The following is a 13,198-nucleotide window of genomic DNA, read 5'->3' as shown; positions in this document are numbered from 1 at the left end:
ACACACAAAGCTGTGTTTTGACTCCTGCATCTTCACTGGTTTGGTTTCCAACACCTACCACTCCGGGAGCTGCGGCAGAGACATTCCTTGCACGTTCTCCTAAGAACCAATTACATGAACTGCAAACTTTCTGCTCTGCTCTGTGTTGTACATCAGTTGCTTTTACACCATTTAGAAGCCAACAAATGTACATACACAGATTTCTGTGGGCAGGACATCTGCACTTTCTCAACTGTTTCTAAAGCAGAAAAAAATGCCTATTAGTTTAAAATTTGAAGAAAAATTGCCCACAGGAGGAATGGGCATTAGCCATGCTTCAGTTCCCTCCTTTTTGTTGACATATGAAGCACTTTTTTCTCTTTCTTTCTTTCCAATTCACAGTGAGTCTAAAGAGGTGAATCAGTGCACAGAGAAAAAGAGAGAAAGAGAGAAAAAAAGAAAAAAAAAACACCCACAACCCTCTTTTTCCAGGGTGGGTATGAAATATGAAGGCCCAACAATTGTCTGAGCTCAGTGCATTGGAATAACATTGGTTAAATTATGGATAGTTTTGAATAGTGTCACTTTTTTTTTCTCTGCAGATGGTTGTTCACACAAGGAGTCTGGCCTGCATAATTGTATCACTAATAAGCAGTAAGGCAATTAGTTGTGTAAGTGTGCTATAATCATTCTAACAGAAGAGATGACGAAGAGACAAAAAAAGGAGGGGGGACAAAAAATGTCTTTTCTCAATTCATCAACTGACAGCCATAATTAGATATATATAATTGAAAATTCCACAGTAGGGGGGCCAGCTTATACAAATGAATTTTCTTTGCTTCTCTTATGCATTTTTTTCCTTTTGCCTGAACATTCCCCCCAAGAAAAAGGCAGAAAATTTGTCATTCCAGGGGAGCGTATACTGTATGAACCACAGGCTGCTCATTCAGAGCAATGATGTCAGAATAACATCTTTCCCCCCCACCAAGAAATAGACAGCTTTGAACTGAGCCTTTATTAGCTGTTTTCAGTCAGTAGTGAATTAAAAAAACCCAAAACCAAAAAACCCACAACACAACAAAAAGAACTCCAAACCAACGCAGCCTTGGATGATCTATATCAGTTTGCAGAACATGAAATGTAAAACTCTGAGAGGAGAGGTCACCTTTTTTTTTCCTATTGACATGAAGACGGCTTGTTTTAGGTGCTGGGGGAAGAGTTCTGAGTTATAATAGAGCATTACATCATCAAGTATTATGGGAAGAAGGGGATTTCTTTTGAGCAAAGCCTGATTATCAAAGGCTATAATTAAATTTGGGCTAAAAATGCCCAAGTGCTTATGAGTTTGTGGAAACTATGCACAGAGCAGCTTTCCACTGAATTAATCAGCTTGCAAGTTTTCATTATTCTGGAGCTTCTCTTTTTAAACTGTAAGCTCACAATCACAGCTTTTTTTTTTTTTTATCAACAAACTCTTCTAAAATTTAATTGGACAAACCTTAACTGATTTTTTTCCCCTTAAAGAGAGAGAATGTTAAGGCTGGAGCTTGTTAATTAAGTTCTTTAAGTGCCCCCAGCTGTGCAATAAATTTTCAAAGCTCTACCACTGCATTTTTTTAAATGTTTGCTCCCATGTCTTTTAGTTAAAATATTTTTTAAAAAAGAAAAAGACCAAGCAACAATAACAGAAAACTTTGGAAAATTCCTATGCATATGGATGATCCCGGATGTTGAAAATTGAACTATTAGCAAACTGCAGCTGATTAGAATGTAGCTGCAACTACAGGAATGTTTTCAAAGACTGCAGTTAATTAATTTCTTCTAAAATAACTTAGCACCTCTTTTTATTTCTTTTTTTTTTTTTAAAGAAGGCTCTGTGTTAGATGTGAATAATTTGAAGTATCCCATATAATTGTTCCACAACAAAATGCTGCTATCTAACATCAGTGAAATGTTTTCTGAAACACTATGCAGAAACTTCCACTAATTCAAGGACCATATGCTTGGCAGGATAAGTCAACATAGTTCTATTATCTTAAAAAATATCAGTGGCCAGGGTTCAAATCTGCAGGCCTCACAATGAGAGGATGAAGATGACATGAAAACTTGTATTCTAACATCAGGTCACCTAAATATATATTTTCATGATTTATTAGCTAGCTATATATGTTTAACTTCTTAATGTACCAAAATATTCAACACCAAATTCTCCTCCACACAAGAAAGACAAAGGGATTAGATATATACCTGGCAGGGAAAATGTATTGAACATGCTGATCATTATAGCTAAAAGTAACAAACTTTTGGCAGCTTGGGGCAGCTCAGAAGATTTGTTTCTGAAGTACAGAAATAGTATTATATGATCCAAGACTTTAAAAATTATTGTCTTCTTGCCTCACACATGCCAAATCACTAATGGTCTAATGGGAGATCATTGTGTTCTCCCTGAAGAAGTGTTCATCCTGGAGAACCCCAGTACTGACTTTTACTCATTTTAGTAGCCAAATTCACTCTATCTTATCCCAATGTTCATTGTTCTGGAAGTCTGACACGTCCTAGCTGGCCTTGAAAAGGCTGAAGAATGCAAATGAAGACAGCAGCCTTACAGGCCAGTGGCAAAACATGAGACAACACTTTGCCAGCTCTATAAAAGCCAAATATGTCAAAAAAATACTTTTGCAACTGTTTGTCTCAGGTGAGGCCCCTGATTGCCGAGTTTACTGGAACCTGTAATCTCCAGACATAGTAAAGTTTTAGACCCAGTGAGGCCAGGCCACCTCACCAAATGGAGAATGTTCCTCCAGCTTTTCTATTCACACAATGTTATCAAAGCTCTGACAGAGGTGTCCTGTCCTGGGCAGCACAGGAGGGGGTGAACTGACTTGAGCTCACACATCCTCCCAGCACTAAGGTCTTGCTAGGGCAAGCAGAGCAGGGGGAGTTTTGCCTTCCCTTTAACTTTGTAGTGTCAGGCCCACTCTAGGCCTAAGAGCTAGCCAAGTTAAGAGTTTTTGTTTTGGTGTACTTTTACCCAAAATTTTAGAGCCAGGGGTTGTGCTAAAAACTTGGAATGAAATCACTGAAACCCAAATAAGTCTTCTGGAGATCTGCTGGTGATTACTGTCAGAAGCATCTTTGAAGGTTTTTGGCTATTAGGAATTTTCTGACTGATCCAAACACACCCATGGATCCCACTGACTGTGTGAATAGAACTACGTACTGTAAGATTTCTCAACCTACAGTATCTATCACATTCCAGAAGAGAAAATGAATACTCAGTAAAATCCTTACTTGTTTGTTCATTATTTCAAGCTATTTCTTCAGCTCGTAAGACAACATTTTTCATTAGCAAAAATACAGTCAGACACACACAAAGAAGTGAGACTTATTTTGGAAATGCCTTTTTGAAAACCAAAAAATAACAACTACGTTTTTCCTTTTGTTACAGCAGCTGCCTCAGGTGTTCTCTTTCTTCCAAACAATATAATTTATCAGATATTGTAAAAATCTATACTTAAGAAGTTAAATAAATGTACATTCTACTGTATTATTTTTCTAAAAGAATTAAGGGTTTTATTTTATCTTAAAAGATTCTTGGCTGCATTTCCATGGTGCACAATGACACATTTGGTTCTTTGTGTTTCTAACTAAGTAATGACACAGTTCCTATAAACCATGAAAAAGGTTGCATTTGACCAAACAAGAAAGGATGAACTTCGTGGAAATTCTATTGACTGGATCTTGAATTAGACCCAGAACACTGGGACGAATCCTTTCTCCCTGCAGACCCCTGCTAAACCTGGCTATAGCTGCAGTGGCACTGCATTGTTTCCTCCTCATTCACTGGGTACAGTAGTATCAACACAAACTGTACTCAGCTGCTGAAAGCTTGATTCTCAAACATATGGATATGTTGAAAATTAAATTGCAGGGTTTATTTGAATTTATAGACAGCTCGGTGAATGTATTTTTGAGATACAGTCTCCGTCAAGGAGATAGATGTCACCTGCCATGAGGAACATGATTGTATAATGTTAAAATGCCACATTCTCTTTGTAGGTAATTCTATTCAATTGCTTCCTGCAAAGATTTGGGTAATGAACACTTGAGCATCTGTGGTGTGGCTTTTTTTTTCCTTTTCCTACTCCCCTCCTCCCCCTTCTCAGAAGCTTTCTCTGGATTTCTATTTCTTTACTGAATATAAATCTGCCCAGATTCTTTTTATCAACTCCCCTTTTGCATTATATTATTGTGGTGTTTCTACTCTTTTATTAAGATCCCTACCACTTCTAAACAGGGGAAATGTTGCAGGACAGAGTAAAGAAGACCCATGAGAAATTACTGAACCTGTGAGGCAAATTATTCTCTGGAGTCAGCCAACACTGTGGGAAAGGTTCAGCACCCTTTCAGTTAAAGAGCTGCATTATCTTGCTTGTTTAGATTCAAAGATTTCTTTTTTTCTTTTTAATCATCTAGTCAATTGCAATTGCCACTTCATTGGACAACTTAAATCCAAGCAATATTTCTCATATCTAACTCTTTTTCTGAAGAATGGCATCTGGTCTGAAATACTGGGTTCTATCACAGAAAACATAAGTAAGCAGCTTACAGGAAATAATTTAGAACACACAACTCTTCCCTCCACCTGTAATTTGTTTTGCTGCTTTTACCCAATCTCTGATTATTTAGATTTTTAAAACACTTTGACAAATTTATTCTATTTGGACACAGTCTGCAATCCTCAACTAACTATTATTTACTATTTGGGATTTTATTTATTCAGATCAACAACTCACAAACAGAATGTTAAACTAAAATCTACTTGTCTTTGCTGTAAATTGAAAATGTATCATGCTAATACATAATTATTCATATCACAATCAAAAGTAAATAATTATACCAAACATTTAAGTTCAACCAAAAAAAAAACCAAATAAACACCAAAATAACACAAGTCATCTGATATCCTTTTCTTCTCCAGCAGGCTCTCAGGCTGGATTAGAAAATGCTGATGAGAATTAAAAAGTACTGACAAACTGGAGTGAAAGATTACTCTACTTGATTTAGAGCTCAAAATAGAAAGAGGAAAGTATTTTCAATGCATTCACAGAAGACCATTTTCACAATTCTTTTACTTGCAGCAAGGTCTAAGAAAAGAAAGCAAGGCCTTTTAAGGAGATCAAATACCCCGAAACCTTGTTAAAAGACTGGGGTAAAGACAAATTTAAGAAGTCAGAGATCAGAGATTTGATTTTCTGATGGAACAAACATATATAGGATGACTTCTTTTTTAAGAGTGAGGCATCTGCTTTCTGTGGGATTCCCTCCAAAGACAGATGATATTTGGCTTGATAATTTTTGAAGGCTCATCCTGTTTCCAAATCACCTTTTGAGATTTCTGATAGGAAATACAGCACAGTATCACTGAAACACACTTCATTGTTAAAACCCAAATGTCTTTACACCAATGTATGACTTAAACTAAACAAAACAAACATCCACAGGTAACAATTACACAATACAGTGCAGCAGTAAGTACATAATTACCACAGTGACACGAATTTTTCTGTCAGTAACTTTAGAAAAAGGAGGATCAGATATTTTCTTTTTTTGGGATTACAAACTGCTACACTGACTGCTCTAAAGGAAACCTTTGGGTTTATCTTCATCTAAATAAACTGCCTGTATTACTTTCATCTATTTAATGTTGATTCACAACTGAGAGATCTATGGTCTAGAGAGGAGATTTGAATCTTGTTCATTAAAAGAACAGAGGAAGAAACAAGGTAGTAAGTATATTTCTGAGATACAACTAAAAAACAACTTCTATTTTAAAACTACAGTAAAATAGATTTTAAAAATCCCAAATACTTGATTTTGCATTATGAATTGTAAATAATTGTGCAATAGTAAGCTACTCTTGTAACCCTGACTCTTTGCTATATGAATTTTGTGTGTGCACACTGGTTTTTTTCCAAGCAATTAAGTAGAGGCAGCACAGTAAAGACTAAATGTTCTTTCCTAGTTTCTGAAAGCTCATTTTGGTAACGCTGTATGCCTTTTACACAGGTATACAGGTTGGAACACTTAAAAGTAGATTAAATATTTCTCCTCATGATTTACAGCTTCTGAAATTACTGTCAATCTCTAACAACATTCCCAGTTTTCAGATGGCAACAGAGCAAAGTAACAATGAAAGCTGAAGTGATCAAATCTCTTAAAAAGTGACATAATAAATACAAAACCAAACCTCTTTCTTACCTCCACCCTCAGTGCCCCATTCCTCAAACCCCTTACAAAGAGAAACAAAACCCAAAATAGTAGCAGGACGATAATAGCCAGATATCAGAGCTGAATATGGGAATCAACTAAACTGCAAAGGACAAATTTCTTTAAAAGACATTCTAAGATGGGAAGTACATTTAAGAAAAAAAAAAAGTGGCATGAAAAGCTTTCCAAGATTATGGTAAGATGATTCTGGCCCCAAACATACTGATATTCCACAGTTCACCATATTTTTTGTTGTAACACATTAGCAGTGCCAGCATCCACCAAAACTGAGAAACTGTAGTGAAGCAGGAGTCAGTCAGTGCCACCTCTAGAATAGGAGAAAATGGGCTGGGGAAATGTGATACAGGAAGGTACATCAGGAAAACTTCTTCCACCCCACTGGTTAATTTTTACTAGCAAATCTCTTGAAAAGCACTGTACTGTATCAAGGGCCTTGATGTTTTTAAAACAAAGAATTTATGGGCACTAGAAATGTAACCTACCTTCCTTTGTTCACTGAAATACATCATCATTTTGTGTCTTGTGGTAGCAAAAGTAATTTAGAGGATGCTGACAGAAATAATATATATATCATTAAATCTGTCCATTAATATACTTGTGGTATTATAAACATAGCAGTTTGTGGATGACAGAATCTAAAACCAACTCATTTGTTTGTGTCAGTATTAAAATGTAATACATTTTCTTTTCAGATTCAAGCCAAGTGAGGAGAGCCTTCTGAGCAGAAAGTTATCTCTAAACAAGGCATAAGAAACTCAGAGATTAAAATGTAACCTTTGAGCATCATTTCCAATTTGCTGCAGCTCTCATCTGAGAGAACAATGAGAACATTGAGAACAATGGTCTCAGCTCAGGTCCGAGATCAAGTTGCTCACAAACAAACAATACTCATTATCATAAATAACATTGCTACTTGCAAGGGAGTTATAAACTGTAAACCCAAAGCTTTTAGAGGCCTAGTGTGATGTAATCAGACAATGGAATTATTAACATCTATTTCTTATAAAGAAATCTAAGCTGATTTATCAGAATGGTAAGACCAAAAAATGAATACTGAGCTATGCAGAATCCATGTAAGTAATTCTCAAGACTTTATACCAGGACACTTTAACGCTACATGGAGCACACAATTTAGTACCCTTCCATTCATACATCAAACATCAATGTCTATTTAGGTACAGATGAAGGACAAGAGTAAAGCTACAGGAAAAAGGTAACTTTTGCTACTAGACTGAACATGCACAGTTTTGCCAAGGAAGTGATCATGAGGCATCTCAAAGGTTAAGCACCCCTGCAGGACTTCACCCTAAGGCAGAGCAGCATCACAGAAATGGCTGGTTACAAGTAGGACAGGGCATATGAAGCTACCACTGGTCTCCTGAGATCCAAAGTCTATTATTAATAGCTAGATATTTTTAGAATGTCATAACATATAGAATATTATATACTCTAATCTATAGAATATATAATAAAAAGCAAACATAGCAGTAAAACCTGTCAGGAGAGGAATCAAGCATACCACATTATTAATATAAACATGTCTGGAAAAAGTCTTCCATCACCTCCTTGGGGAAAACATTGGTAGTCTGTGTGCTTTCTAAAACTTTCCAACTATAAAAGAAAAAATTACTAAATCACAAATGTGGCAAGACCAGCATAAATAATCCCTAAGAATTCTACAGAAAACAATAATATATCACACCTGGAAACATCACTGAATTTCACAATGGGTATTGCCTACAAAGTGGGAGCAAACTTCCCCCTTTTTCTACCTCCTTGTTTTATGTCTCAATGTGCATGTCCACAGAAGGGCAGTGGAGCTGGGGAAGGGCTTATTTGTATTCTACTATAGTAAAAAGGGGTCTATTGAAATATTCTAATGGTTGCACTGAATGTCTGAATTATCAGTTATGAGAATGAACCTCTTTATTAAGGTCTAAGATGCTTCTATAGCTTCCCACACAATGCTAGGGCATACAAGGCAGCTCTAAGCAAGCCCTCTGAACAACAGTCCACATTAAGGTAATTTATTTCATTAGCATGACTTCAGTTGGCTCGTTTTCACTGGACATGTTTTACTTTTCCGGTGTCAACAAATGAGCATTAGGACTTTTGTCTAATTTTTAATGCAAGAAAAAAAAAAATCTTAACCTCAGAAATACTACATCAGAGCAGGAGTGCCTATGCCAGCAAATCTCTGAGAGCAAGTGGAGTAATAAGCATAATAAGTTCAATACAAGTAGTATCATTAAAAAGGAGCATAGGCACAGCATTGACTAATGCAGGTGTTATGCCTTTACCAAGGTTACTGGCAGAGCACAGTGATAAAGCAGCCAAACCATTCAATGTGACAGGATTTGTGCTAAGATCTCCTGCAGAGATCTGGAAGAACAGCTGATACATAACACGAAGACAACTGCTGTGCTTTTCTTGCTTCTGCACATGCTCCGGCACCGGAATTTGAATGGCTGAAGAGATTAATTCAGACAGTAAGGAATTCCCCAGAAAACTGAGCAATAAATGTTCAACAGGCACTTTACTGTTCAAATATTTTGTGCCCACTGCAAAGGATGCTAATGAAGTTGTTGACAGTGTTCTCATTTATGCTAGTGAAGTGAAATATCCACAGTATCTGGTTAGGCACCATGTGCCATTTCCTAGTGATAAAGGGACTTGAAAAGTAAGTGCTGATCAGCAGCAACAGTTTTATGGGAAAAGAGCTACTGAAGAAGCAAGGCCACAACCTGGGGTAACATGGCCAGGGTAGCTGAAAACTGCCCAAGCCTTTTGTTTCCCTGAAATGGTGTCACTATCAGATCTGACTAGAGGACAACCAATACTGCTTGTGACTGGTGTCCAAGTATCACACATGCTGCTTTGAACAGCTCCATAGAAAAACAACTGTTTCCTGGTTCCTATTTTTATTGTATGTGCACAAACACATGTACCAAACAGCAGGGATGCTTCCTGCATCACAGGAGCCAGGTCATGTTCTTTTTTGGCCTGATTCAAAGCAGAGATTTTCATCTCTGATCACCCTATCTAAAGCAGAATAGAGATGTGAACATCCTTCTGCATCCTAGAGCAATTTCTAAATTATTTCACACATAAAAGCATCAGACATTTTCTGTTCATCCTCTGCTTCATGAAGCTAATTAGAAAGAAATCATTTTACTGTAGTATGTTAAGCTGCAGTTAAATTCCTTACCTGTGCAGTACTGAAATCTGTCTGCAATTCTCATTCTGTTTTGATTTTTTTTTTCTTTTTTAGTTTTAGAAAGTTAAAGTCTACTGTCAAAACCTCATCTTGACTAGCTGGATTTTCAGAATTTTGTTCACGACTTCCTGAGAGATCTACTTGAACAATAGCATCCATCTCCACAAAGTACATGAAAAAACTCCCTAATAAATTTAAATTACTTCTAATTAATATAACAGATATGTGCAAAAATACAGATTTGATTCAGCTGCTGAGCATTAACTAGATTACTATTCACGATTACCACCTTACAAATGTCTGGTTTCCAGAAAAAGAAATAAAACTAGGCATTTATTTCACATTTCTAAGACATTCACTCTTCCAATAATAGAGCGAGAAATCTGGGCTAACAAAGAGAAGTTTATTCAACCTTATTTCTATTCCTCTACCACTCTATTTCTGGAGACCAGTTATCACAAGCTGCAACTCAGCAAAAATTTAATCAGGCAAAATGGACAAGGCAGAGGGGATCCTGATCTGAGCTGGTATTGAGGACTGGCCAGCCCTGCTCCCAAGAAACTTATCCCAGTGCACACATCCTCTGACTGGCTAATAACAACAGAGCTGTAAAAAGCATTGTTACACCAAGCTCATATCTAGAATTACTGCACTTGTGTGCTGTATTACTGCAGGCCTCCCAGAGAATGAGGCTTGCCAAAACCAGAGTGCTTTATCTGGAAACAGGACTGGCTTTTCTAATAGCCTATAAACAAAACATCAGTGTGACTTAGGAGTGAACATATAGTGTGCAGTTTCTCTTTCTGAACTCAGATTTGGTTTTAAACTGAATTCTTTACTATGCTTATATATGTGTATATATAAACATATTTATATACACACACATAAATATGTGCATCATACCAAGATAAAGTAGACTTTTACACAGATTTATGAAATTATTTTGCCATTTTATCAGAAGAACATGGCTGAAATTCTATTCTCACTGCATGTAACACACTCCATCAGCCTTGCTATTAGGCATCTTGGTCATTTTCTCATATCTAATTTACAGAGCAAAAAATCCTTCTTGCCATTCCTCCCCTCCAAAAAGGGGACTTTTCCCCCTTGTGATCAATTTCATGCCATTTACTTTAAACAGAGATATCAAATTGTTAAACATTTTAACCACACTATGTCCTGGTAATTCAATCCTTTGGATTTGCTTGGGTGTCCCAAAGTGTTTTGAGTTCAAACAGCAGAAAGAAACTGCAGCGCTGGTCAGTCCCCTCTTAAATCTTCTTATGGATTTCATTTGCTGTGTGGCCTGAGAGAGGTCAAAAGGTTTTCTCACAGAAGTAGAATTTGAGAAATAATCACCTTATAGACCCACTAAATCAATCATAATTAATGCACTTGCCTAGTTCTGTCAGAGAATTGCTGCTAGAGGGCAAAATAAAGAGGCCCCTTCTAATACAATTTGAAAAGAGATCAGATCTGTCATTTCATCTAATAATTGAGCCAAATGAGAAAAGAGAAGGGTCAGAGTTCATCTGGTGACCTTATGTAAACCCAATAATACATAATTCATTTTCATTTTATGGAATTTATAAGATGCTGTAAACTGTCAAGATACAGACTCATCTGCTTCAGCTTCCAACAAAACCTTCCTGCTCATCACACAACACACACTGAGCTGCCAAAACTTTTAAGTGGTATATTCTGGCAGAATAATCCAAAAGCCTTCAACAAGGACTGGTATTTAATTCATTCTTCCAAGCGTGTGAAGTTAATAACTGAATAAATCACTCGCAGCTCTTTCTGAATGATATAAAACCTGTAATTTATTTACTGAGTGTTACAAATACTGTTAAAACATGTTTTCATGCAAAATGGTTTCTTTTCTTTTTTATTATTGTTATAAAACATTTTTTTTTGTGAACATAGAGCATAAATATATATGCCTTCAGAACAGAACACTTCATTCCACGTCTTAACTGACCATAGTCAGTAGAGCTCATTTCCATTATTAACTACAAACGAAAAGTAATCTGAAGACCTATTATGGAAATATTTCTCTAGAAGGGAGGTTGCTCTTAAAGTTGAATATTAATTGAAAATATCAGACAGTTACCTTTCCAGTCTGACTTAGCCTTTTTAGTTCCTGTGCTGGGCTACATTCTTTAGTCACTCACACTGCCACAACCAAGTTATAGCCCTATCTAAGTAATAAAGGTGAATTGATGGTTTATGAGTTATTCCTCAGTGCTTTGTCTCCTTTACTGTCAATACAACCAACATGTAGTAGAGCATCTGGGCGTTCATGACAGAATTTCCTAAGGCAAGTCTGGACTTCTGGGGAGAAGAAATTCTTTTATTGAACCAGCCAACAGATAAGTGATGGGAAATCAGCAGGGATGCTTTTGACTAATTCTTAAGTTTGAAACAGAAGCAACAAACTTGGGAAGAATGTTAAAGCTGAGAATAAGTCTAAGTAGATATGCTAATCATACTATGATCCAGCACAAAACTTGATTGAGTGATGTCCTTGGACCATCACAACTAGGACAGCAGTACCATTATGAAAGTTTATAAAACACTTCCAATACTTGGTTTATTTAGAGATGAGGGGGTTTCATACTGCTTTTTGTGCCATTTGTGAAATACTCAGGGCTGCAGATAAAAAAAAAGTTAAATAACTGGACCAAGATATTCCAGACTATATTGTCCAGTACAAATCCTTCTGAAAAGAAACTTTATGAAAGATACTGCGCTGTCTGCTTGATGTTTCACTGGCTCAACACACTTGAGCTTCAAACTCTTGCCCTACACTGAACAGGTTTGTAAAGCTGAGAATATAAAGCTGCCATAAAGGAGAACAGATGATTCTCCTTGACATAATGCATTTCTGTACCAATAATCTCCAAGGCCTGGTAGAAGGTTGGGTTAGAAAGTACGGAGCAGACTTCATGCCATGGTCAGGAAAATCATACAGTGCTCTGACAGGTTCCCAGTGTATTCAGCCAGTGTAATTTAGAGCTGTCTTAGACTATTGCAAAGTCTGTTATCTGGTCAGTTGGTGTAATGGAAGCTCAGATTTGTATTAAGTCCTCTTCTCAGCTGTAGCAGACTGAGGACTGAGTCTTTTTCCTTCTCCACAGAAATCACTTTAACAATTAAGAGAGAAAAATAAAATTCCATACTAAACTACCATATGGTGTCATGTTTCCAGTTAAATGGATAATATATGAAACAGCTACTCAGCACAGCACTGATAGCAACACTGCCTTGCCCTCCTGCCCTACCATGAATGCTTGATTTTTGAACAGCTTCACCAAGGACTATATTCTGTAATATTTATAGAGAGGAAAACAAAGGCACAGAAATAACAGGTTGTTTTACATCAAGCACTAAAACTGAAACCAAATCTTGTGTTCTTTGTGCCATGTACCTTACCAGCAACCTTTCCCTTGTAACTCTGACCTCATATAGCAAGCCATCGAAGATACATTACTCGTTATTTAATGGCAAAAGTCGATTTGTATACATAAAACCTGCAAGAAATAAGTATGTCACTCTCAAGTTACCCTTTATCTATTTACCCTTTTTTAGTTTGAAATGACAACATCCTTCTATTTGTCATATTGTTAAAATCTGACCTTTGATCCTAAGGGTCATTGCACTCCCTGAGGTCATCTGCCCATCTGATTAACACATTCCATAATTTTGGAG

The 13,198-nt window shown here is 36.7% G+C and overlaps 2 long non-coding RNA genes across 2 annotated transcripts in view; one reads left to right on the top strand and one right to left on the bottom strand.

Annotated features, from left to right (window-relative positions):
- Positions 1–11,724, top strand: part of LOC121664300 — a 65,072-nt gene extending 53,348 nt beyond the window's left edge. The window contains exon 6 of the long non-coding RNA XR_006015950.1: positions 6,963–11,724. This is a non-coding gene — a long non-coding RNA (uncharacterized LOC121664300). The remainder of the gene's footprint in view (positions 1–6,962) is intronic.
- LOC121664298 overlaps positions 1–13,198 on the bottom strand; it is a 274,117-nt gene that overhangs the window by 157,609 nt on the left and 103,310 nt on the right. The window lies entirely within an intron of this gene.

This window comes from Corvus kubaryi, unplaced genomic scaffold, assembly GCF_017639235.1.
Source record: "Corvus kubaryi isolate FWS band 111438036 unplaced genomic scaffold, C.kubaryi_AGA036_p1.0 37300, whole genome shotgun sequence".
NCBI classification, from domain to species: Eukaryota; Metazoa; Chordata; class Aves; order Passeriformes; family Corvidae; genus Corvus; species Corvus kubaryi.
This window is presented reverse-complemented; position numbering and strand designations above follow the sequence as displayed.